Source organism: Ochlerotatus camptorhynchus, unplaced genomic scaffold, assembly GCF_037179485.1.
Source record: "Ochlerotatus camptorhynchus isolate MF236.1 unplaced genomic scaffold, CSIRO-AGI_Acam_v1.1 ptg000434l, whole genome shotgun sequence".
Lineage (NCBI taxonomy): Eukaryota > Metazoa > Arthropoda > Insecta > Diptera > Culicidae > Ochlerotatus > Ochlerotatus camptorhynchus.
Genome location: NW_027040920.1, coordinates 1,567,484 through 1,592,838, shown reverse-complemented (window position 1 = coordinate 1,592,838; position 25,355 = coordinate 1,567,484). Strand labels below are relative to the sequence as shown.

The 25,355-nt window shown below is 39.1% G+C and overlaps 1 protein-coding gene across 4 annotated transcripts in view; it reads left to right on the top strand.

Moving 5' to 3' along the window:
* Window positions 1–25,355, top strand: part of RhoBTB (Rho-related BTB domain containing) — a 156,320-nt gene that overhangs the window by 43,158 nt on the left and 87,807 nt on the right. For all 4 annotated transcript variants that reach the window (XM_065234605.1, XM_065234604.1, XM_065234602.1 and 1 more), the window contains exon 2: window positions 12,217–12,233. The gene's annotated coding sequence lies outside the window, so the exon portion shown is untranslated. The remainder of the gene's footprint in view (window positions 1–12,216; window positions 12,234–25,355) is intronic.

Genomic DNA, 25,355 nt, shown 5'->3' with positions numbered 1-25,355 from the left:
ACTTGGCGGGGAAAAGAGAATGCTCTAGCTAAATGCAAACAAATCGTCATCAACCGCGGTGGACCTTTAGCGCGCATTCAATGTGTGGCGGAGATGGAATTGCGTCTCAGAAAAATTCCCGCATCTTGATAGAGGCTTGAACGTGTTGTTCTATACTACCCAGCTGGCATGGTATCGTGTCAATTTGGTAGCAAACGAATGCATGCGGGGAAAGCGACATGGAGCGAGTGGACTGAGGGAGGCTTGTTTTGGTCGTGGTTCGTTTTGATGAATTCGCTCTGGGCTTTGATGTCTGAAGAAAGAGCTGATCAAAATACAAAACAAACCGGTTGTGGTTGAGCATATCTATCGGGTTGGTTTGTTTATTTTTGTCGCATCGCGTTATGCGTGTACTGTGACGTGCAGTCAGTTAAAAAAAATTAATGAATACTATAGGATTGATTAACAAAGGTGTGTCTGATACTCCCAGATGACGGCTCCCATTAACATTCACTAATAGCGAATTCACCAGCTCCAACCCAGTTCGAAACCGAACTTTTTGTCAGTGTGAACCTCAACCTGAGGTAGGTTTTAAAACAAACGAGCAAACTGACGTTTGTCAGAAAACTAGCAGACCCAATCTTGATACCCGATCCAGGTTGGAACTGAATAATAAACGAATTCGCTATAAGAAGCTTTACATAAATTCACCAACTTGAACAGAAATATAACTTTTATTGCTGGCCTATATACAAAATATATAACTCCTTTTGTACAATATTTTCGGAGAGACATGTTTTCATTTTAGTTTGAATTTTGTCACCAGGTTGCTCAACAGTGATCGTATACTGTATACGATATAGGAACATTTTCATCGATTTTCCGCATATTCGAACCAATAGTCTAGTCGCATATAGGAGTATTGAGCGAAAACCCAAAACTTGATATCTTTTAAAATAACTCATAAACAAAAAAACACATAGCTGATTTTTTTACATGTGGTGTAAAAAATACTAAATTTTCAAGGAAAAATATAAAAACATATTGTGCCTTTTGTATACAAACCATGAAAACCATAAAAAAAAACAAATACAATCAAAGCTTTTCTATACAAAATCCCTTTTTTTTATATCATTCTAATCTAATCTAATCTAATCTAATCTAATCTAATACAAACGCAGCCAGTACGAGAAAGCATCCTGGAAATGATTAGGTTAGATAAAACGCCTAATCATTTTTCTTGTCAACATTTATATTTACAGCATATCTGACACAAACATCAAAACGGCCAGGCCTACTGCGTTGCATTTGACGCAGATGATTTTGTGAAATTATTCAAGCTTAAGATGAATCGCTGTGACATCCTTATTCTCGGAACCACTTCGAAACTTTGTGCACAAATATCAGCTTCTACGATACGTGCAACATTCAAATTGCTACTCCACATTTGCTGCACTGCAGCAAACATAAAGTAGCAATTTTAGGTGAAATGGGGTACTGTTTTCCAAGATTTGTGTTATTGAAAATTCGAAGTGGAAGTGCATGTATAGCCTACGTGGAGGCAATTTGTTTACTCTACAAGGAATCACCTTAAATAAATATATTTAAACAATGATGCATTTCGTGAATCTACAGGGGTGGAACGATGCGTGGACATACCATACCATACAAGTTATGTAAGAGTGAATTTAACAATCATGTGTGATGTAATGAATGGTTTAAATAATACTAGCTGAGTGTTCCCGGTCTTGCGCAGGATTCAATATTAGCTTCAGTTTATGCGCCGATTCAAAAAAGCATGCTATATTTTTGTTTAATTTGTATGGGAGCCCTCCCCCCCCCCTTACAGAAGGGGAAGCGGTCTCGAAGCATGCTAAGAATCTTTCCCGGCCCAAAAAACCCCTGGATATCAATTTTCACGCCGATCGGTTCAGTAGTTTCCGGTTCTATAAGGGTCAGATAGACAGACAGAAATTCATTTGTATATAGGGAAAATGGCCCTAATGTTGACCTATGGATCTAAGATTGAGCCCATCGCTAAAAATCTGCTATTTATCACATTTATCTAGATGAACGCGTCATTGAAGAAAAACTAAATGTTTGGAGCAGCTCGTGTGTGTACATCATCAAGTCACTACGCATTACCGTCGAAAAAGTGAACACATCGTCGCTTGGTCACCAGATGATCCCCAGTCCTCGTTCGCTTCCGTCGTTCTTGCCGCTGTTCAGGAACACTCCTTCCTTGGTGATCGACTCTCCCATAGCTTCAAGAAACGTACACGCAAACCAAAAATCTATTACAATGAATGTTAGTTCCATTTCCTATCATCCTCTGTATATGAACATCGCAGCGAATGTTAGAAGTTGGCCTTGCAGGTGATGTAATGGTTTTTTGCCTTTTTTATTTCGTGTTCTGTCTGTGCTTTCACCTACACAAGCAAGCATTTGCCTTGATTTTTATGTATAACATGGTAGAACGACGCACACACTTGCCTCGAATTTCTCCAGCAGAAAAAGCATACGAAATCGAGTGTAAGAGGAAATGAGCGCTTCTTGTTTGCTTTTAGGCTATCCTTATTCAGAGGCATGGAGAGAGCAGTGGAGAAAGCACAGGTCTGATAACCGCAACGTTCGTTGTTCGAGTCCAGTCGGCAAACTTTTTCCTATTTTTTTCGACATAATTAATTTACCTCACTAATACACTCTACATTTTTCGGTCTCCAATTTTCTTGCATTGGACCGCAGCTAGGTATATCGCATCCTCGGTTCATGCGGTCTCCACTTACATCCTCTGATGATGAATCCTACATAATTGTAAGCGAATCTTACATCCACCGGTTGGGTGTAGTTGAGTTTGAAACCCAATTCCGAATTTCGAGCCCGGCTTGGCTATGAGTGTATCGGACTTGCTGTGCTCTTTCGATAGCTTCTTCCGTGGTATTCGTGCAGTCAAGGTAATCGCCCAACTCCTACTAGACATAGAATTAAGTGAATTTTGTTTCAAACAAAGAACAATTAATTATCGGCTCCGTAAAGCTAACGCGATTGAGCCTTACAAATAAACGAACTAGATAAAAAAAAGTAGCAAGTACCACACCTTCACGGAATTCGCTCTTGCAAGTTCGTTCGTTTTTATTAGGTAGGGTAGAGCACTACTTCGTCGTAATCGCCCATTTCCGTTCTATCGATCAAAAAAGATCAATAATATCAATGATTTCACCGTGCACAAATCCATAATAGGTTTGTTCCTATGCGTTAGTTCATTAGCTACATCATAAATCCTGTTAGAGCGCATTGTATGAATTTTTACGCTCATTGTTGTCAAAACAAAAGCTCCTAGCGAATCCCCTTTTCCTACGGGACGAAGAAAATCTTTCAATGCGTTAGGACGGAATTGAAACTCGTAGAACGAATTTAGAATCAAGAAGCAGTATTAGATTTTAAACAATATCTCAACAATTTATCACTCTTTATCAAATCCAAAGGTACGTATGGAAAGGTGAATAAATGTAGAAGCCATTTTTGACAGAAATATTCCATTTTTTGTTTAAACTCGTTCAGAAAACAGAGGTAAAGTGCGGGTTGTGCTTAGTAGGACGAAAATTAGATCGAAAACCCTATTCTTCGATTTTCTGCTTCACCTTCGTGTAGAGATCTGGGTCCTTTTTTTTGTTTTTTTTTTGTCTCTATATTTAGGAAATTTTCAGCCGCAGGCTGGTTTATCTCCGTGAAAAAGATCTGGGTCCTTCGAGAGACGTCGCTCCAGTCCCTGAAGACGTTTGTATGCCATACCATAACTGTCTTGCAAATTTAAGTCATCTGCCTTCCACAGAAGACCAGTTTCGTAACGGACGCCGACATTTACCTTAGTAGACTCCAGCAGTTGACGGGCTCTTTGATCCTCACCTGATTCGGGTAGCTTGCTAACCGTGGTCCGTGGTTCCTGACTCATAAAGAACTCCCGCATGTTTTCATACAATTCCTGGTTAGTATATCCACCATGGTAGCCTACAAATCCCGATTGTGGTCCACTTGCTCTCGGCCCGTAGATCGTCCAACCCGAATGTGATCGAGCAGCGATCGGCTCGTAAGCATTCCCCACTCTTGACTCTAATGGCGCGAAGAAAAAAGCATTGTTGAGCCCGATCAAGATTTTTGGTTCTTATCCGGTGTGATTTGCTGCATATAATCCACGCAAATGTTGATACCGATTGGTAATTTCCATGAAATCGGCTCGCTGTTTTGGCAGGTATAGTTTCTTGACCGTATACGCATCTTTTAGATCCAGACGATTACCCGCTTCGTTTGCTACCTGGAACGCTACACACTCTGACGATGATTCTCGGCGTACTTTATTGCCCGTCCACTGGAGCGTCAATGGTTGTGGGTTTCCACGTATTCCCAGCGCGCGTACAATAGTATCTTCAACTAAAGTCTTAGAGGATCCTTCGTCGAGATATGCTACTGTAGAGATTGATCGTTGCCCACTATGCAATGTTACAGGAACGATTCTGAAAATCACTAAAACGCCAACGGATGGTGTTGTTGACGACAATTTCTAATGTTTTTTTTTTTTTTTATATTAATTTATTTGTACAGGCTCAATCGAATAAACTTTACAGAGCCGAGTTATCATTTGCATTATACATGATTAATGTCTTAAATCTAGAGTTAAATGAATTGAAGTCGTCTCGAGGTTAGTGGAGATTTACAATTTTTTGGATGGGGAAAGGGAGAAGGAGGTTTGAAATATGATTTATTATACAAATATTTAATTAATCCTAAAACATGAACTTATTTCTATTCATCTTGAAAACAAACATTAAAAAAAAACTACACGCACAATACACAAACTAAACACAAGGTTAATCAAACTTACAATCTAAGGTTAGTATGCTTAAAGTAAACATATATGAGTTTCATAAACTCCAGATCACGTCTAGCCAAAATATCCCGAACTGGAACATTAGGTTGTCTACCTCGAGCCCGAAGGGAATCGCACAGCTCAGATCTGACTCCACGATGCTCAGCACAAGACCAAAGGATGTGATCGGCGTCTTGGTAACCTTGTCCACATTCACAGAGATTGCTGTCTCCCAGCCCAACACGAAACAAGTGAGCGTTTAACGAATAGTGATTGGACATGAGGCGAGACATCAGACGAATGAAGTCTCGACCCACATCCAACCCCTTGAACCAAGGACTCTTCGACACCTTAGGGATGATCGAGAATAGCCATCGTCCCAAACTCCCTTCACTCCATTTATTTTGCCAGCTGGCGAGCGACTGTTGACGATAAATGAAGAAAAATTCATTGTAGGCGATTTGTCGATCGTAAATATCGCCTTGCATAGCGCCCACCTTAGCAAGTGAGTCCGCCTTCTCATTGCCCGGAATCGAGCCATGAGATGGGACCCATGCAAAGGTGATGACAAAAGATCTTAAAGATAAAGCACTCAGAAGCTCTCATATTTTCATGAGAAAATACGAGGAGTGCTTTACCGGCCTCATGGAGCGAATAGCCTCGACAGAACTGAGACTATCCGAAAAAATAAAATAGTGATCTGGTGCAAGTGAGGCGATCGTTTCTAGCGTATAGTGTATTGCCGCCAGTTCAGCAACATATACGGAACAAGGAGCATGAAGCATTCGAGAGACACTATGAAATTCGTTATAAATACCAAAACCAGCGGACGCCTCTATTAGTGATCCATCTGTGAAGAACGATCTTGCGGAATCAACTTGGCCAAACTTCGCAGCATAAATTGACGGAACAATCATGGAACGATGATGTTCTGGGATTCCACGAATCTCCCGCGTCATAGATAAATCAAAACTAACTGAATTGCCGAAGTCGGAGAAGCATACACGATGGGGATTATGCTGTGAAGGGCTGACATCCTGAGTTATGTACACGTAGTACAATGACATAAAACGAGTTTGAGGGTTTATTTAGCTCAAGAAGCTTCTCAAAGTTTTCGATTACCAATGGGTTCATAACTTCACAACGGGTGAGGAGCCTGAGGGACAATTCCGAAAACCGATCCGATAGTGGCAACATGCCCGCCAACACTTCGAGACTCATCGTATGAGTCGAGTGCATGCATCCTAACGCGATACGAAGACAGCGATACTGGATCCGTTCCAGTTTGATGATGTGCGTTTTAGCCGCCGACTGGAAGCAAAAACTACCGTACTCTAAAACCGATAAAATCGTTGTCCGGTACAACGTTAGAAGATCTTGTGGATGAGCTCCCCACCACGTTCCGGTAATTATTCGGAGAAAATTGATCCTTTGTTGGCATTTAATTTCTAATGTTGCACGTGATATTAAAACGACACCAGCCCGAATGCTCATTCAAACATCGCTCGCATAGTTTCCATCGTTCCATCATTTTCACCCGCTCTTCCGGACTCAGTCGAAGAAACTCTTCACAATTTCTTATACGATGCCCAGCTGTTTTACAAATACGACACAGGCTTAGTGGCGGTGTTGGTGCCCTCGCAGACTCTCCACTATGCGCATGAATGAAACCCTTGTCCTTCATCTTCATCTTATCCGATTTAGTCGACCCTAGTAGGTCAACGACCGATGTCACATCACTCGCCTCAGACACGATGCATGACGCGAAATCTGCAAACGTTCGAAGCGTTACGTTTGGAACAGCGCGCTTGTAGTGAATTCATTCCCGTTGCGTTGCAGCCGGAAGCTTGTCAACCAGCTCGTTGATCAAAACGGGATTCACCAAATGATTGTGCAACTCAGCTGCCTCCAAGTGGTCGCATAACTGCTGTACTGTCATTCCGAAGGGTATGAACGATTCTAATTTTTGGGTCGGCCCCGATCCGTGGGAGCTTTGGTCGGCCCCGATCCGTGGGATGTAGAGGCTACAACAGTCCTGTTTATCGGCTTTTTTGGTAGCTTTGGATCTGGAACATCCGATCTCCGATTCCTCCTTCTCTTCACTATTTTTCAAATGTGGTATCTTGTCCGTCGGAAGTTTTCTTCCGTTTCGTCCGTACTGGGATCTTCGAATTTGGCATGCGTTTCGGCGTCTCTTGGAAAGAGGGAATTAATTGATCTTGCTGGTTACTAGTCGTTTGTGCACCGTTGGCATCAGTATTCACAACATGGTCATTGGAATGTATATCGCCTTTGAGCTTTTGGAATAGCGTCCTGCTGGATTATAAACTGCGCTTCTTCCGGTACATTTCGCGCTGCTGCTCCAACTTCTTCTTCCTTAATGCTCTTTCCTGTTTCAGTTTTCTTTCCTGCAATTTCGCCTCCCATTATAACCGCTTCTACTTTAGTGCCCTTTCATGTTCGAAATGCTTCTCTTTTCGCAACATTTCTTCCTCTAATCGTTGACATTTTGCTTGCCTTTGCGACTCACCAGGTTTATCGGTGCCATCGGTCGTACACGAACTTTTATTCACCTTTTTGCCGGTGCACTTGGGACAAATAAAGTTCCGGTCCGCCGCTCCCGGAGATTCTCCTACACATTCCAGATGGTACCAGCCCTCGCAATGATAACAATCGACCATGTCATCGTTGTCAGGCTGATCGCACTTTTCGCAACATTGATCCATCTCAAAAGTGGGGTTATAACCTTTTGAGAAATTTTCGGATCGTTTGGCACGAAGAAAACCTAAACTCGTGTGTGTACAAATCAAACTGTAATAATAGTCTTTATTAAAGGCAAAGAAAATTTTTTGGCATTGCTGCCGTGTGGCATTTTTTTCGCAACTTGTCATGGAAAAGGCCCTATGGGAGGAGTATTGAAACGAAACGCTTTAAAATTTGAGTATACGAAGGGAAAGGTAGGATCTGCAATGTTTAAAACTTGGTCTACGTGGTTTATGGGCGGCCCGCAGGTTGAACTGAATGTTGCACCCAGCTTGTAAGTTACTCATAGATTTCATTAGTCACAGCTGCTGTGACTCGATGGAGACGCTTTGTGAACTACCTTGCGTCTTCATCGTTTCCATGCACGTGTGGTGCATATATTGCGGAACAATAATTTTTTATTTTAAAAAAATTGTATCTCCAAAACTGCTTCTCCGACATCGCTAATTTTTGATATGTTATGTAAAATTAAATGATCTTTCAATTAAAAATACTAAAATAAGAAGTTGTTGAAGACCCTCGCAGTGAAAATCAAGAAAAAGCATTTGTAACATATTTTTTTCCTACAAAATCAAATATCTCTGAGTGTTTCATAATTTTTCTTAAAACTACATTAAAACATCTTTCATTTGAAGGGTCAATCGTAAGAGGTTCAGAAGTTATAAATTTTTGAAAAAAGACATTTAAAAAAAAAATGGTTTTTTGGACCACCCTAACACGGAAATGGTCACCCTAATGGCGCAATAAAAAAATACGAGTCTAATATTTTTTGATAAGGAAGAACTATACCAATTTTCATGAAATTCTGAGACCCACTATAACTTTTTTCTATGGAATTGCTGTATATAGATACATAGTATAATTGAAGGATCTCACCAAATATTCCCAAAATTCCTAATGTATAGATAAAAATGGAATGATCTCACCAAAACTGGTCTGCTTGGATGTGATCATCCACTTTCCGGACTTCTATATTCCACGATTTTCTTCAGTAGCCATTTAGCTGTCGCTTGCACGAACAATTATTTTTAATTACCTTTCATTTAATATTTTGATCTTTGAAATCAACCAAAAAGTTCAAAAGTTATGAATTTTTGAAAAAGTCCTTTTTGAAAAAAAAAAATATTGTTTTGGACCACTCTAACTTGGAAATGGTCTCCCAAATGACAGAATAAAAAAAAATCAGGTCAAACATTTTTCGATAAGGAACAAAACTACCAAATTTTAGTAAATTCTGAGAACCACTATATGGTTTTGGTATGGAATGGCTAATATACTTTTTGAAATATTTGAGTTTTTAACACGTTGTTGAAATTTTTACTCAAAATTTCTAAAAATATAATAATACCTTGTATATTTTTGCCAGAAAGACTTTATATTTCCCTACAACTTTGTCTCAGAGCGGTGCCGGTGGTGTAGTGGTAAGCGTGATTGCCTCTCACACCAAAAGGCCTCGGTTCAATCCCAGTCGGCGCCGCCGGGATTTTCAGAGGTATAAAATCTCTGATCACGCCTTCCTTCGGAAGGGAAATAAAGCCGTTGGTCCCCGGTCTCTGAGTTGTTGTTAGGTCGATAGGTAGGGTCCAGGTGTGGGAGCTGCCTCGCTGACGTCGGTAGCATTCTCAGTACGGAAAACAAGATCGACGGAAAACAAATCAAGGAAAGAAATGTCTCAGACGTCATTTAGATCAGAAGTACAATACAAAATGACTGAATTTTTTGTAAAAATAAGAATGATTGCCCATAATACACAATTATGTAAAGTTGTATTCAAATTGGACAGTTGGATCGAGTTTTTCCGATTCGTCATTTAGAGTTGAACTGCTCATATAGAAAAAAATATCAATATGCACTTGTGCTCAGTTAGCCTCCACTTACGGTAAACGAGCGTTCATCACCTGCCTAGTAACGTTTGCATTCGATCGTAAATAGAAGAGTGCCTTTGAAGATTGCGGAAAATATTTGAATTGATATAATCAGTATTTACTTTCATCTTGAGTTAAGAGAGCTTCCCTGTTTACTCGATGAAATCACGGTTCCAGTTAAATGCGTAACAGTCTGTGAGTGCATATATTTGGTCGCTACATCCAGAGCAGGAAAGAATCGACCAGCAGACCGCAATTGAGATGATATTGCTATGTAAATAATTGAACGATAATAGAAGAATGTTTATAGTTCAAGTGTTTATTTATAGACACAAATTGTTAGTAGCCGGCTCTGGTTCTCTCTGCTCTCTGCAACTTCCACGTAGATAACTGGGCTTGGGCACAGTGTATCGCTCCCTCGGGATGCGATAAAGTTGCTGCATTTCGACTTGGGTCACATTTATAGGCGCGGGGATGAGCCGAGCCCTGAGGGAATTTAAGCTCTTGTCTATCTTACTGCGGCCGGTGGTGAGATCATACCCGGAGGGGTTGTTTGATTATAGACGGAGAATGGTGATTGATTGCAATCAATCGACAATCGAAAGATGTCGTGTTCTTTGGAGCGTTTGAAGTAGGTACTTCCAGTAGTGATGAAATAGTTTCCTTTACACTTGAATCCGGGAAATGTCAATGGACACTTTAGAGTGGTTGTCTACTGCGAACTTTACTAGCTGATATTTAAATATCACTTTTTGACATTTGTCGTGCACTGGTGTTCGCAAAAAAAAAAAATATATAATGTCGGATAATGTCTACATACTTATAATAGATCAACAATGTTGCCCAACTATGTGATTTCTCCTCAAAGGTTGACATTCGTGGCGTCCCGCCAGACCTTGTGTTGTTGCTCAACTGTGTGACGAAGGCAGAGAAAGCTGAAAGCTCATGTCCGAGCTTTGGCAAAAGGGAATCCTGACGAGTGCATTTTAACACCGTGTATTGTTGTATCCTCAAATCATCACGTATAGGTAGGGTGTAGAACGGATTAGGCCCTTCAAGACCCTATTTCAAGCATGGGGTAAACAACATCATTCAACGCTCATTTTTTGTAAAATGATTTATCCATATTAGAGCATCGTTTGAATAGGTTCTTGTTTATTATGCTTAGCTTATAGACTTACGTGAACATATTCAATGGCGGAAAACATATGTTCACACTTAATATTCCAAGCATGTAAATAAACAAGTCGATACGCCACCCTGAAATGAATTGCCACTACTGAAAATTGTAGCACCGAAACCAACCAACCAACCAACACTAGCCCTATAAGAGAGAGACAAACGCGAAGATAAATAAAATAACTGGCAACATGATGATATTTTTTCACACGCACTAGCAACCCTAAACGTTGTTCACACTTTGCATGACTCGTCGCATTCGACTCAGACTTGAGGTCAAAAGTTATTTAAGATACATTTACGATGATCCGTAATTTTGTACAAGACAATGAAGAAGTCTGCACATTGTAGACGAAATTCACGTATCGGCCAAGGATGAGCAAATAAGATAGTGGAATTAAATCTCTCTCTCCCGTAATTTATTTGAATCTGTTTTAATTCAACTCGTTCAAGCGGCGCCGGTGGTGTAGTGGTAAGCGTGATTGCCACTCACCCCCAAAAGGCCTGGGTTCAATCCCGCCGGGATTTTCTGAGGCATAACATCTCATAACTTCGGAAGGGAAGTAAAGCCGTTGGTCCCCGGTCCATTAGTTGATGGGTCGATAGGTAGGGTCCAGGTGTGGGAGGTACGGAAAATAAATCAAGGACTTTCAGTTAAAAGACATTTAAGGCAGGCAAAGTCTTTCAGCTAGCGAAATGCTGAAAATGATGTGAATGTGCCAAAATTGCTGGGAGTCTAATCTGGGGTAAAATGCGTAATATTTTTTTTTGATTACATCTCTCGCACGCTAAGATCAGATAACGCAAATGTAGGTTTACTTTACCCAAATTAGGCGTAAACTGCACAAACTCAGATATAGGTAAATTTTTTAACCCAAATATGGGTAAATTTAAGTCAAATTTGCATAAAAATAAATCATTTATGGTTAATAAGAACCCATATTTGGGTTAAAAAAATTACCCATATGTGAGTTTGTGCAATTTACGGCCAATCTCGGTAATCTCTTTGTACCGTCTAGGTAAACTGATCTTAGCGTGCGGGTCTCGGAGGGGCGCCTAAGCCGTTCGCAACCCTACGTGGGGACATAAAAAAGCAATCACATCGCTTGGTGGCGGGCGTATATGAGCCATGGAGCCAAGAGTATTTGCGAACGAGCGTAACGAAGTGAAGGTACTAACTATATGTACACACAAAGGTGCCTATTGAGTCAATATAAACGTTAAATCAGCCGATATGGTTTGTTTTGCGCTCTTTAGTTTTTTTGTTCGTACGTTCCTGGCCCTGTGAGGGCGCTAAGACAATTTGTAATATATGTGCTGCTTAAAGCCGCGCGTGGTTGGTGTTACGTGCGAGTCCCTTTTGAGCATTACCCATAATGTCAATCACCAGTTACAGGATACTGGAAATATTTGTTTAGCTATCGTCTTTTGTTAATTTCTTCCTGTTATTTGAAATAATTATTGGGCTTCATATGAGCACACGAATTGAAGTACTTTCTGAATTTATCATCAATGTCGTCTGATCAATAAACCTAAAATCTTATTTTCTAATCTCTTTATTTTCAGAAATCAAATCCACCAAGGTAAAAGTTCTAGTCCAAGCTCGAACTCTCATCATGCGGATCCAGAGGCCCATACCATACCACTGAATCAAGCCTACTGTTGAAGGTTATGGAAGTTTTGCAAATCATAGTTAAATCAGCAAAATTAACCAAAATATGAACCTGTGCAAAAAATGGTAACGATTGATGAAGGTTTAGAGGGCGTGTTTGGTTTGATGGAGATTATGGTGAATTACTATGTGAAATTTTGACATCACGAAATCGAGAATGAGGCATGTAACGAATATGGGCAAGTTTTCAAACGCATATTTCTCAAAACCAGTACAGGTATACCTCGATATAACGTAACTGTCACTTTTGACTTCCATCGCCGATTTCTCGCAAACGATCATTCAAACAAGCAAAGTAATATCACCATCGGACAGATGAAATAATCCCCTATTTATTGGTAATATTAATTTGTATGCTTCAATTGTCTTTAGGGAGATATTGACGATGGAAGTCAAACGTGACAGTTACGTTATATTGAGGTATACCTGTTGTGGGAAAAATGTCATGCAATACGTCATTCAACGGAGCATTCATCCAGCTATGTTTTGGCGTATAGAACAAATAGTGAAAATAGTTAAGCAATTAAGAAACTTATCGCACAAAATAGGAACATTTCGTGAACTAGTGACACCGGTGGTGTAGTGGTAAGCGTGATTGCCTCTCACCCCAAAAAGCCTGTGTTCAATCCCTGTCGGTGCCACCGGGATTTTCTGAGGTATAAAATCTCTGATCACACTTTCCTTCGGAAGGGAAGTAAAGCCGTTGGTCTCCGATCCATGAAGTTGATGAATGGAATGAAAATTATATGCAAGTATCGGTATTCATATCAGATTATCGTGCAGATTAGGAATTTGCACAGATAGCATAGCATAGCGCAGGTTGCGCAATGTCGTAGGTGGTACGAGCTCCAAACGGTTGTTAAGAAGGAGACCCACCGTCATCCGTTGTTGTTAGATAATAATTTGTGATTAATTACTACCTCTTAGATAAAGGATGTGTCTCCCTCCAACAGACCAGAGCTGTCCTGGCCACGTCCTTGCATCTGGTGGGGAAAGGGGAGGAATGTTAGTCCGACACTTACTTAAGAGAGATGCAGAGAACTCTACGAACATAAGTGTCACGGGAAGGGTGGATTTTTGTTAGTAGGGAGGGTAAGTCATAGGATACGCCCAGCCGGTGTTGCTGACAATCGTTATATCAAGCATTTAATAAATAGAAGCTGTAAGTAGTTTATCTGTCCATTGTTGCTGCCCATTACCTTAACATATTATTCAAAACAGTCTTCAGATTTTGGAATTAAGAAACGTTATCAGCTCGATCCTGTTGCTCCTTTGCGCCTGAAAATGTTTGTTGATCCTTAACATATGCACAATTCTCATGTGTAAATGGTTATTAATAGTATGTGGAATCGTAGATCAGAATGAAGATTCGCCCTTGGCCTAACTCCCCCTGTCTGGCAGTGGCATTATGGATATAATCTGCCTGCAATCATTTCTTATGAATGCAAGAAGTTTGAACCCGGGAGTTAGAAGGTGACAGCTCTACCGCAGCTGCAATAGCCCATTTTAAGAACGCAAGCATTCCGAAGCTGTTTTCACACATGATAATCCCCGCTCCAATACATTATCTATGCAAATATACACCATTGATAATGGACTGAAACTTTCAATCAAGCAGTAGTGCAATACTTGAGTAAGTTTTGAAATGATCGTCTTGAATTAGATGGAAATTTCCTATCGAGAACAGAGGAACGAAAAGGTAAATAAACTAAGCTGAGCGTAACTACGCGTAAGTTAGAACAGTCGGCACCACATGCAATGGATAAGAATTTGAAAATTTTCACTTAATGCACTTTTCAACATCACTTCTGTACTTTCAAATTAACACTTTTTAAAAATGAGATTGTAAATTTATAACATTTTCACTAGAACAAAAACGACGCAGCAAAACAAAAACACGTCATTTTTGCAGCGCGGCCTACTTCGATCGGTCCATCATTTGTGACACAGGTGTTACAAAACTTCCATTGGATCTATTGATGTAAATTATTTGAGTTTATCAGAAATTCGATTATGAGACATCTTTAGATTCACTTTTTGCAGCCTTCGGTCAGGCTGAGGTTATTGATTTAATTTTGCAGCCCTTCGATGATGCAAAATCTTTTAATTTATATTTTAATGATTCATTTGTTCAGTCCTTGTTCAGGCTAGATCTATTGGATTCAATTATATAAGTTTATTTTCAGCCTTTCGATGGCGGAAAATCTTTAGATTCATCTTTTTTCAGCCTTCGTTCAGTTTGAGTTTATTTATTAAAATTTATTTTCAGCCCTCCGATAATAGAACTTCTTAGATTTCTATTATACACCCGTATTCTCGTTTTCGTTCGAGGCATGTTTTCCATACAATAAAAATAAATTATTTGCGTTTATCTCCTTAATTGCGATTTGAGGGGTTGGGGGTTTGAAATGTTTAATCGCGCTCATCTCCTTAATTTAAGCCTAAATCGCGATTTGAGGGGTGTTCTGTATTCAAAATCTTTAATCGAGCTTATCTCCTTAATTTAGGCCTAAATTGTGATTTTTAAGTCGAGTTGATGAAGGGTGGAAGTATTTGTGCGTTAATTTTGTTGGTATAGAAATAACAACAATAAGCTTTTTTTTTAATGTGTTTTATTTTAAACGGTGAACTTGGAAGAGCGATTGATCTTAAGCTTATGAAACATGGAGGGCAGCTAATTACAGATCATTCGGATCAGATCCTTTCCAGTTATTTGCTTAAATTTAATTCAATCGTTACCAAATAACGTTTCAAAAATTTAATCGAGGAGCTAGCTGCCACTTCTGTTTACTGACTAGCAGATGGTCTGTTTAAGACGTGTTGATCGGAAATCCATATCAGATCCTTCTCAAGAGCAGTTGTTGTCGTCGTCTCTGAGGTCGCCGCCGGGACCGAAAACTAGTAACAGCAAGTTGAACGGGAACTTGATCGTAATTTTGTAATGATACAAGGAGCTCGGTGACCTAGCGGCGATTGATTTTGTTTACTGAGCAGAAAATCATGGGTTCAATCCCAAGCTCCTTATTGTAGAGTTATACTTTAAATCGGGTGTTTTTCATAATGTAAAGCGTAAAGAAACTCGGTTGGAGGGCCGGGTACGTAAAAGAAATAATATTTGAGTTTCAGAAAAGACGTGTTGATCGGACATCTATATCAAACCCTTCTCTAGAGCAGTTGTTCTCGTGGTCGATGAGGTCGCCGCCGGGATCAAAATCTTTTAACAACAAGTTGAACGGAAACTTGATCGTAATTGTTTTGTGATATAAGGAGCTCGGCGGCATAGTAGTGACCAATTTTGCTTACTGAGCAGAAGACCGTTTATCGTTTACCAAAACGAATCATGCTGCGATCCCAACCCTTTTATCCAGCATCCCAATAATTTCTCGTGGAAGTGCAGAGGTGTTCTCGGCTTTCATTAAAACGAGTTTTACGTCAACATATTCCTACCCATTCCTTTCTTGACCAGCATTCGGACGTGGCCGGCGCTGGTATTGCCTAGTTTTAGATCATCAGCATTTACACATTGAAGATGGTTACTAGCCCCAAGTCTATCAGTTCTCTGTGTAATTACAGCTGGTCTGGCAGTAACGGAGTTGCATTCACGGGCGGTCATTTATGCTGTATGCTGTATACATTTTGAACAACTAAAAGAACCAACCACATAAACATTTGTACCGACCAATCGCGGTCCTACGTCAACCTTCCGTTCGTGTCCCTAGGTAGACTCTTCTACTTTTTGTTGAGCTTGTCATAATTTACTAAGTATTATTTATCCTGAGAATTTCCTTTGAATTCTCCTTTCAATCTCCATGAAGTTCTCCTCAAAATTACTATGTAATTAAACTCATAACTTCTTGGCCTCCCTTCGCTCAGTCGGTAAAGGCGCAGTTACAAAGCAAGACCATGCTGGAGGTGGCTGGGTTCGATTCCCGGTCCGGTCTAGGAATTTTTCGGGTTGGAAAATTTCTTGACTTCCTTGGGCATAGAGTATGATTGTACTTGTTACACAATAATACTAATGCAAAAATGGTACAGGCATCGAAAGCTCTCAATTAATAACTGTGGAAGTGCATCTAGAACACTAAGTTGAGAGCACGCAATAAGCTAAAATGCAATAAGCATTAAGCTTGAAATACGAAGAAGAAGAAGAAGAATTTATTTGCAATTATTCATAGAATTCAACTGAAGTTCTCCTCACAAAGTTTATGGAGTTCTCTTCAGTATCGATTCCCATAAGAGCAGAATTCCCTTGGAGCTCCCTCTTCAGCATTCCGTTGGAATTTAGAGAAATCCCATCAAGATTCTCTTCACAATTAATTGTCCAGGGCCCAAAACCATGATTCTCATTTCAAATATTGTGCAATTTTGTCTAAGTTCGATATCTTGAACTTAATCTTGAACATATTTCTATTTCTGGAGGGAACCTTAGAGAAAATTTATTTCAATCTTGGAGTATACATTTTTCAAGATTCTTTAACTCGATAACATTCTGAAAATTTATTGTGTTACAGAACTGGAAGGGAACGGGCATCCACTTTTCCTCCCTATCCACATCTGGCTGGTGTTGCCGATGTCATGGATTAATTGGCAGTGGAATAAATTGCGTGTAGAAGTTGCTAAGTACACACTTATTCTGGTTTTAGTTAGGTACCAGAATTTATTAGCTTCTAACCGTTTAGTCATTACGTATTGAACCGAAGTTGCGCTCGGAAGAGTACTTATTTTGTTTTCAGTTTCTCGCTTGTTTCGTTTCTGCATTTGTCAATTGCTGCATGCAGTGCTGCTGGGAAAAAAAATCATCACTTCTGCAGGGTGGCCAGCGAACTGAGAAAACCAGAAAATAACCGGGAATTTGAAAGGAAGTCGGGAAAACCAGGAAAAAGCCGGTAATTTGACGGGAGAACTGGGATAAATCAATTAACATAACCAACAAAAAATAAAAGTTCAATAACAGCTTGAGCTTAATTAAGGAAACATGTGTTTCTTCAGCTCAAAAATTTAAAAGTTTATTCTGCTAAATTATCTTAAATCTTTGAAATTATTTGGCTTTTCGCAAAACTCTCCTCTGAAATCCTTTGGAATTGTGCTGAATGTTCGTGAATCTTTCTTAAGAATTTATTTTTCGGCATTTTTCGCGGATCTTGCTTAAAGTTGTCTTGTGAATCTTCCTCAGTATTCATTTGAAGTTATTATCAGAAATCCCTTTAAATTCTGTTTATATTTCTTTTAAAATTCTCCTTAAAATTTACCTGCTATTCTCCTCACAATCTGCATACAATGCTCTTCAGAATCACCTAGAAATTCTCCTCGAAGTTCTCTCCACCACTTCATTGCAATGCTTCTAAGAGTTCGTCAGGAATTAATCCTAATGCCAGAGCTCCGTTGAATTTGTCTTCAAGTTCTTCCCAGAAATTTAAAAATTCTATAAAAATATTGTTATTTGTAGAACCCTGAACATTTTTCCAAAACCGTACAATTTTTCAGCGACTTTTTTTTTCTCCAAATTTGGAAATAATTTCAAAATCCCCCCCTTTCGGCCTTTTTTTTCAATTTCATATTGTTGGAAAAAATCCAATCCTGTTATCTTTTAAATCTAGGATAGATTTTACTAAGTCACAAAACTCTAAAAAATGGCATATTCTAAGACTCTAAACACATGTCAAAGGCTCAGAATCATAGAAATTAAATTTTTTAAAGATATCATTTGTTTTTAAGATTTATATTAGTACAGATCACGACACTTTAAAAAATGTCTTGCTCCGTGTCAAGTTAAAGAATTTTAAAACCATTTCTTAATATAATCTCTCCATTTAAAATACAGTATTATGACTTATTAAGCCCGATGTCGTTGGGCTATGCTGGCGCTTTACAATCATAAGAAGGACTCGAGTCTAAAACAAATATATATTAACGTGATATTGCAATCATTATTTTTACTAAATATTAAAAACCGGGAATATATTGAGATTTGAACCGGGAAAAAAACGGGAATTTTTAAATTAAAGTTCACTGGCCACCCTGCTTCTGAAATCTGTTGGCAACCAAGGATGGCTATTTCGTGGCTGTGGTGTTCGCTTAAGAGAATGAACTCTTCCATGGTAGGTCAAGGTTTTGATAACTATTTTCAGTACAAGAGATCAAAGTGAGTGATATAATCTTGAAAACGATCTGCGTTCTGCGTTATTGATCTTTAGCAGTGTCTGTTTTTATCATTTACCTTAACAAGCAAGGAGTAGCGCTTCAACTCAGTGTAGATGAATTGCGTTTGTTTTGAAAATCCTTGCTGTTACGTACGAGAAAAATGAACAACACGCATGCTAACACTACCATCAGATAGGGGAAATTTTCCCCTACCTGATAGTGGTGTTAGTAAGCGTGTGCGAGCTATCAGTTACGCCAAATCGACGATCAAATGCATTGTTTACAAAAGCTGATACGTCCCTTTGAAAAAGTTATCGAGAAATGTTGACTTCGATAGGGTTTTTGATCTAATTTTCGTCCTACTAAGTACAACCCGCGTTTTACCTCCCTTTGCTGAACGAGTTTAAACAAAAAATGTAATATTTCTGTCAAATATGACTTGCAAATTTATTCACCTTTCCATACGTACCGTTGGATTTAATAAAGAGTCACAAATTGTTGAGATATTGTCTAAAATCTAACACTGCTTCTTGATTCTAAATTCGTTCTACGAGTTTCAATTCCGTCTTAACGCATTGAAACGCCATTAGATTTTCTTCGTCCTACGGATAAACGTAGAAAAAGGGGATTCGCTAGGAGCGCTTCTTTTGTTTTGAGAACAATGAGCGTAAATATTCATGCAATGCGCTCTAACAGGATTTATGTTGTAGCTAATGAGCTAGCGCATCGGAACAAACCTATAATTGATCTGTGCACGTAGAAATCATTGATATTATTGATCTTTTCTGATCGATAGAACGGAAATGGGCGATTACGACGAAGTAGCGCTCTACCCTACTCAGAGGTTCCCTTGATCAAGAGAATGCTGTTATGCCAAAATTAAATTTCATGCAGGTAGTTGGTCTATCTGTAAAGGTTGTCTTCATTTTCAGCTAAGTAGAGTGTAGAAGAAATGAATTTGATCAGCACTGATCTTTAGAATCCAGAGAATTCTCATTTTAATTAATAAATCATGGGCATGAAATCTCAGTCAATCTCCATTCGTAAAACCACGGCGTGCTCCAATACACAAACTCAAATGCAGCGTTATTTTTAGAACGATCAAACGATATAACTGAATAATCGAACGATTATGGGATTTACCCGGCACCGCTTGCTTTCGTTTGATACGAAATCGTCAAAGTCCCCTCATTCATTCGTTCGTGACCTGTTCCTCAAGTTCATTTGCGTTTGTTGTGTAGCCTGTTGTCCTATCAATATTTTGTGTGACTTGTAACTTCTGACAATCAACGATGTGGGCTTGATTTTTTCATTGACTTCTAACGCAATTTATTTCCCAATGCAAAGGCGATGGAAGTGGGTGGATTATGGGCCAGGGATGTGTATTTGATCATCACGATGAACCTTCCGGCAGACCAATCGACCGACCAACGAACGGCAGGCGTCGAACGTTCAAAACAACATCCTAAATTATGCAAGCTGTGTTGATAGCGGGCCATCAGTAGTATGAAAAACTCCGGGGAAAATTGAATAAATAGCAGAGGAAATGAATTAAACAACAGCGCACCCCGAACGGAGGCGTATTAATGAGTGTACAATAAATAACGCCACTTTCGGAACTGTACACACCTATTTGGTATTGATTTTCGTCCCGATTGGGGTACCTATTTTTGGCCTACGTGTTGAAAGCTTTTGTTTTGACACCTTCTCCCCGAAACGCGAAGGGTTTTACATAATGCTCTAGAGATTGGTTAATTGGTCTGATCCAATCGAAAAAATAAAATAAAAAAAGGTTACTCCACAAAGCGGACATGTGATTAATGGGAAGAAATGTAGTTCAATTAGAATGATTAAACAAGCTACAAATTGAGTTCAGAAGGTAACTCCCCGATACGATAACCGTTAGGTGTAGCGTTTAATGTTGTACCACTAAGTTGATCCTTTCGGGGAAGCAAGCACTCGGCTCATCCAACCCTTGGAACCCATCGAACCGTACTGCTAGTGATTTTATTACATACCTACATCCAAAAGTACGTGCCATAGACCGCACACTACGGACTTGCATTTATTGCAGCACGATTTGATGTTATTAAATTAGATGAAAGAAGAGAGTGAGCTGTATGTGCCGTCCAGTCCATTTCAATTGCATCGACATAATGCAATCGTTGAGTGGAAACAGCAGCTAGGAACTACAGAACGAGTACATGGTCAAGTAAATTTTATGACCCAGCAACTAGAGTAGAAAACTCATATGGAACTTAGTTAGCTGCTACGAATATCTGTGCTTTTATCTTTGCATCTAAAGCTGTCAGTAGCGATGATTCATGGGAAATTAAATGGTGCCCCTTCTTCGGTGGCGGGTTGTATAGACGGTTTTCATCGTATCGATTGTGTTTTTGTTTTGAGTTGCAGTATGCCTCAAACCCGAGAAGGTTCAGTGAACTGAGATAAAATGCACGACTTTGCAAAAGTAGAATTATATTATTTATTGTTCAACTGAGAGCTCGTAAAAATATGGGTTCAAGCTGATTGAATAGATTGGAAATTCCCGTTCATTACCCGTCATATTCCATCACATCGTTCATCCACTGCCTTGAATCGAAAACAACATACTAAGAAGAATGGCAACTCTTAAGCGTTCTTATTCAAACGCCAAAAGACCAATACAATCTTACAATGCTCCGACCGAATTTGATCGCGAAGATGCCAGCCGCCCAACATACAATTTGAGCTGATTACAAGCTGAATAAGCTATTTTTTTTTACATTCAAAGTGTTTTTATGTTACTTCATACGCGAAGTTTGCGATTTTCAGAGTTGGTTGGAAATGCTATCTAACATGAAGCTTAAGTGTGATACTTTATTAGCAAGAGAATGGTCTTAGAAGAGGGAAGGTAGATAGTTCCGTTAGAGTACGGCAGTATGGAAATGGAATAGAAGTTGAAAATGAGCGAAGGGCCATTAACGCGACAGTACAAAGTCAAACGCACACTTCTTTGCCTAACCCGTACGATGTACGCGGAGATTTGAAGTATGTTTTCAAATCTACAGGCAAAAAAGTGCGCGCTTGACTTTGCTCAAATACTGTCTGCGGCTGTGAAATAGTTCTAGCGACGTTTCATCACTAGTTAAAGCCCCACGTTGCCGAAAGCATTTCCAGTCGATGGTGTGTTATAATGCAATTCTTCTTTACCCAACTATTGTGTTGCTCGTCTCGCAAAGGAATGTTATTCTGAAGATAGTTTTGTTTGAGCTCTAAGTAAATCATAATTGCAAATGAAGATTCCTGGGTAATAGTAGTAGTAGCAATGAGTAAAAGTCCAAAGTATTTATGACTCAGAACTTCTGAGGAGAGTTTTATGAAAACCTCCGTGAGAATTGCAACAACATTTTTATGAAAATATCAACAGAAGTTTGAGAAAAACTCCACCGAAATTTTAAGGATAACGTAGCTTTTTGCAGAATTTAAAGGAATTCTGTAAATAATTTTAATATAATCCCAAAGAAATTCCACTGAGTAGGAACAAGGGTATTTTGAAGGAATACGGACGAATGACTGAGAGAATAGTTGAAGCATTACTTAGATAATTCTAAGGGGAGCTCAACGTTTTGCAGAAATTTGGGATGATTCAAAGGGAATTCCTGAGAAAACTGTGAAGAGTTCCATCAAAAATATTCTTTGACTGAAGCCTTTGAGATCTCAAATTTGGGAAAAAAAACCCATTTAGTAACCATAAGAAGAAGAAATTCTCATAATTGTAGATTTAAAATTTATAGGCCCGGCAATTATTTAGAAAAATCATTAGTTATAAGATCTTGGGCACTTCGCATTCTAGGTCATCATTTTTTTTTTTCGAGAAATCTGAATACGATAAAAATTAATATCAGTGGCGACGCCTCAACCTCAATCTACCTGTGCACCAACTCTAAAATCGGAATCTCAGGCTTGATTGAATACTGAATATAAAAATGCGCTTGATCTAATCAATTAGAAAAGGGGCGTTTTTTCTTCGGTTTACCAAAGAGGTATGCAAACCACACTGACCCTGCAGAGAACGTTCTTCACATTCTTTCAATTTCTCTCCTGTTTCGTTCTACTGCTATCAGGTCCTGCTCGGCAGAATTTGTTGCATTTGAAATTATCTTTTAAGCTCTCTCAAGTGTTGCAAATAAATGCGCTCAAAAACGACCCGGAAAGAAGAATCACGGATTTCTTTTCTTTACTACATTCAGAATCAGGCACAGTACGCCCAGCAATCGTATTCCGGTCCGCTCTTCGTTCAACGAAGGACTTTGATGAAAATTAAAACTAACAAAATCACGGTAACTCGTCCCTCGTTTCTGATGCCGTATGCGTAAAATTTAATGTCCTTGCCTAGTAACATTTTGAAGATGCAATTATTAAATCAATTTGGAAGATTTCGAGCTTCGAAAACTTTTGATAATTTTGAAAAGAATTGCATACTTTAATTCTTGAATAGTTTTCCCGTTCGCAAATGTTGGAAACATTTAACGTATCGGACAAAACCAAATAAGTAAATCCTTAGGTTTAACTACCCAAGTAACCAAAAGTTCCGTTTTATACCCACTTTCAAGTTCCATAAAGTGCATATAAAGTTCCAACACAACTTTCTGGCTACGTTAGAAACTATAGAAAGCACACGAGGAACTTCAGGCTCCAAAAAGTTCCGATGCGTACTCCTAGCAACTTGAAGTTCAAAAAAGTTCCTAAAAGCATCCCTAAGCACTTTTTAGCGGAACTTCTTAGCAACTTTAAAGTATCGTAAAAGTTCCCTGCGGAACTTCTCGACCAACTTCCCGTTTGTTAACAGGCAAATTGTTCACTGAGATCCAGCAAAATAGATTGCCGGGCTGCTCGGTGGTGCCCATCTCGGCCAAAAAAATCCAAGTGTGCATCATTTGCACGAGCCCTGTTCCCACTTGTTTGGCTGCCAAACTCCATTTCCGCTTGAAATACTTCAGATCAATTGCAGTTCCACCCATGTTCTTCAGTATGTGCATCACAATTGACCAGTATTCCAGAGTTTTATCCGGATTCATCTCCTTGGGAACCACTGGGACGCCATTTTCGCTGTACCACTGATTGGTGGGATTTGAGTAGTGGCAGCTTGCCAAGTCCGGCCAGAATAGGCAATCCACCTCATGCTGCTCCAGAAAAGGCAGTAGTCTCTTCCGTAGGCACTCCTCCTGGTAAATTTACTGGTTCATGCTCCCAGAAGTAACGAAAGTTTCACTTTTCAGTCCAAAACTGCAGATTGCTTGCCAGACAAGGAGCTTTTTGGGGAATTCTATACACGCTTAGCTTTATGTTGTAAAATTTTGAAAAAAAAATAGTCAAAAAATGCCTTAACGTTTCTAATGTGTCCGGATTTTTTCGTGTTCAACCTTTAGTTTAAATTCAGATTTGGGTTTGATAATCTCAGCATGAATGCTTACGTTTTTTGATTTGAGTGTATCGAATTGCGTTTCGCACACAGTCGTCGGGAACGACACAAAATTGAGTAATTTTTTTCTCACTAATTTAAAAGCTAGATTTTCTCAAACATTTCTAAATTTTGAACTACGTTTACTAAAGTTTGAGCTACGTTTATTCAATTTGAGTATCTGATTTGCTCATTTTTTCAATTTCGAAGAGATGAACTACTTTTCCTATTTACTATTTTAAATTTCAAGCATATTGATTCCCTCACACCCAGATATGCTTTGCTAACCCAACCTTTCTAAAGTTGTTTTTTTTTTTAATGGCTGTAAATATGTTCGATGAACATGTTCCAATCTACATTTTGTTTATTTCTCATTCATTCTGGGATAAAATTCATAATGATGAATATAATTGAACTAGAATGATATCATGGCTTAGATCCAGTGACCACGTTGGGCAGCGCTGCTTTGGAAGCCTACAGGTAGTTGATATTTAATGTTTTATATACACTGTTCCAAATCATCATCCTCTATTTGTATGAATCCTTCGACCATTCATATCGAAACATTGAAATCGATTTTGCGAATGATAGTCCAAAGACGGTTCTTTTGAAATCAGATTTTGTTCCTTTTGCCTATAGGATACTCGCTGCAAGAATGATTGTCATCCCAAATTGAAATGCATATGGTATTGGTTTAACCCCTTTAAGTAAATGTGTGTGTGGATACAATCCATCTCCCACTATTTGTTGATAAAATTGTTTTCACCGATAGATGCAAACATTTTTAGCCCTGGAGATGAAAGCTCTACTGTAAATCCAATGACCCATTTCAAGTATGCCAGTGGATACACGTACATTCTAAGGTCATCTTCATGTACAGTAAGCCCCGCATGAACACATTCACATATCAAATGGACATCTGAAGTGTATTTACACTTACAGAATATTTAGTCATTAAGTTATAGTTGCAATGTATATGGATAAACAGAAATAATTATATATGGCGTTCCAAAGCGTTAGTTAGAACAAACGGCACCTCATACCACGGAACAGCAAGGATTTGATTCTACATTCAGCTCGTATCACTGATCACTGCTACAAACACTAGGGACACGTGGGATTTGAAAATTATCACTTGAAACACTTTTAAATACCACTTCTGTGCTTTCAATTTAATCTTTTCTAGATCAAAGTTGTAATTATTTTAATTTTTGCAAGAGCGAAAACGACGCAGCAAAACAAAAACACGTCATTTTTGCAGTGCGGCCTTCTTCGATGGTTTAACCCCTTTAAGTAAATCATTCAAAATGATGTTGCAAATAATTCAACCATACGTCATTTTCAAATAAATAATAAATAATCTAAGCTGGCGCACGAGGTGAAAATCATCGCTATCAGAACTGGCGCCAACATGACAAAAGGGGGGAAAACCAAAGGTTAACAATTACG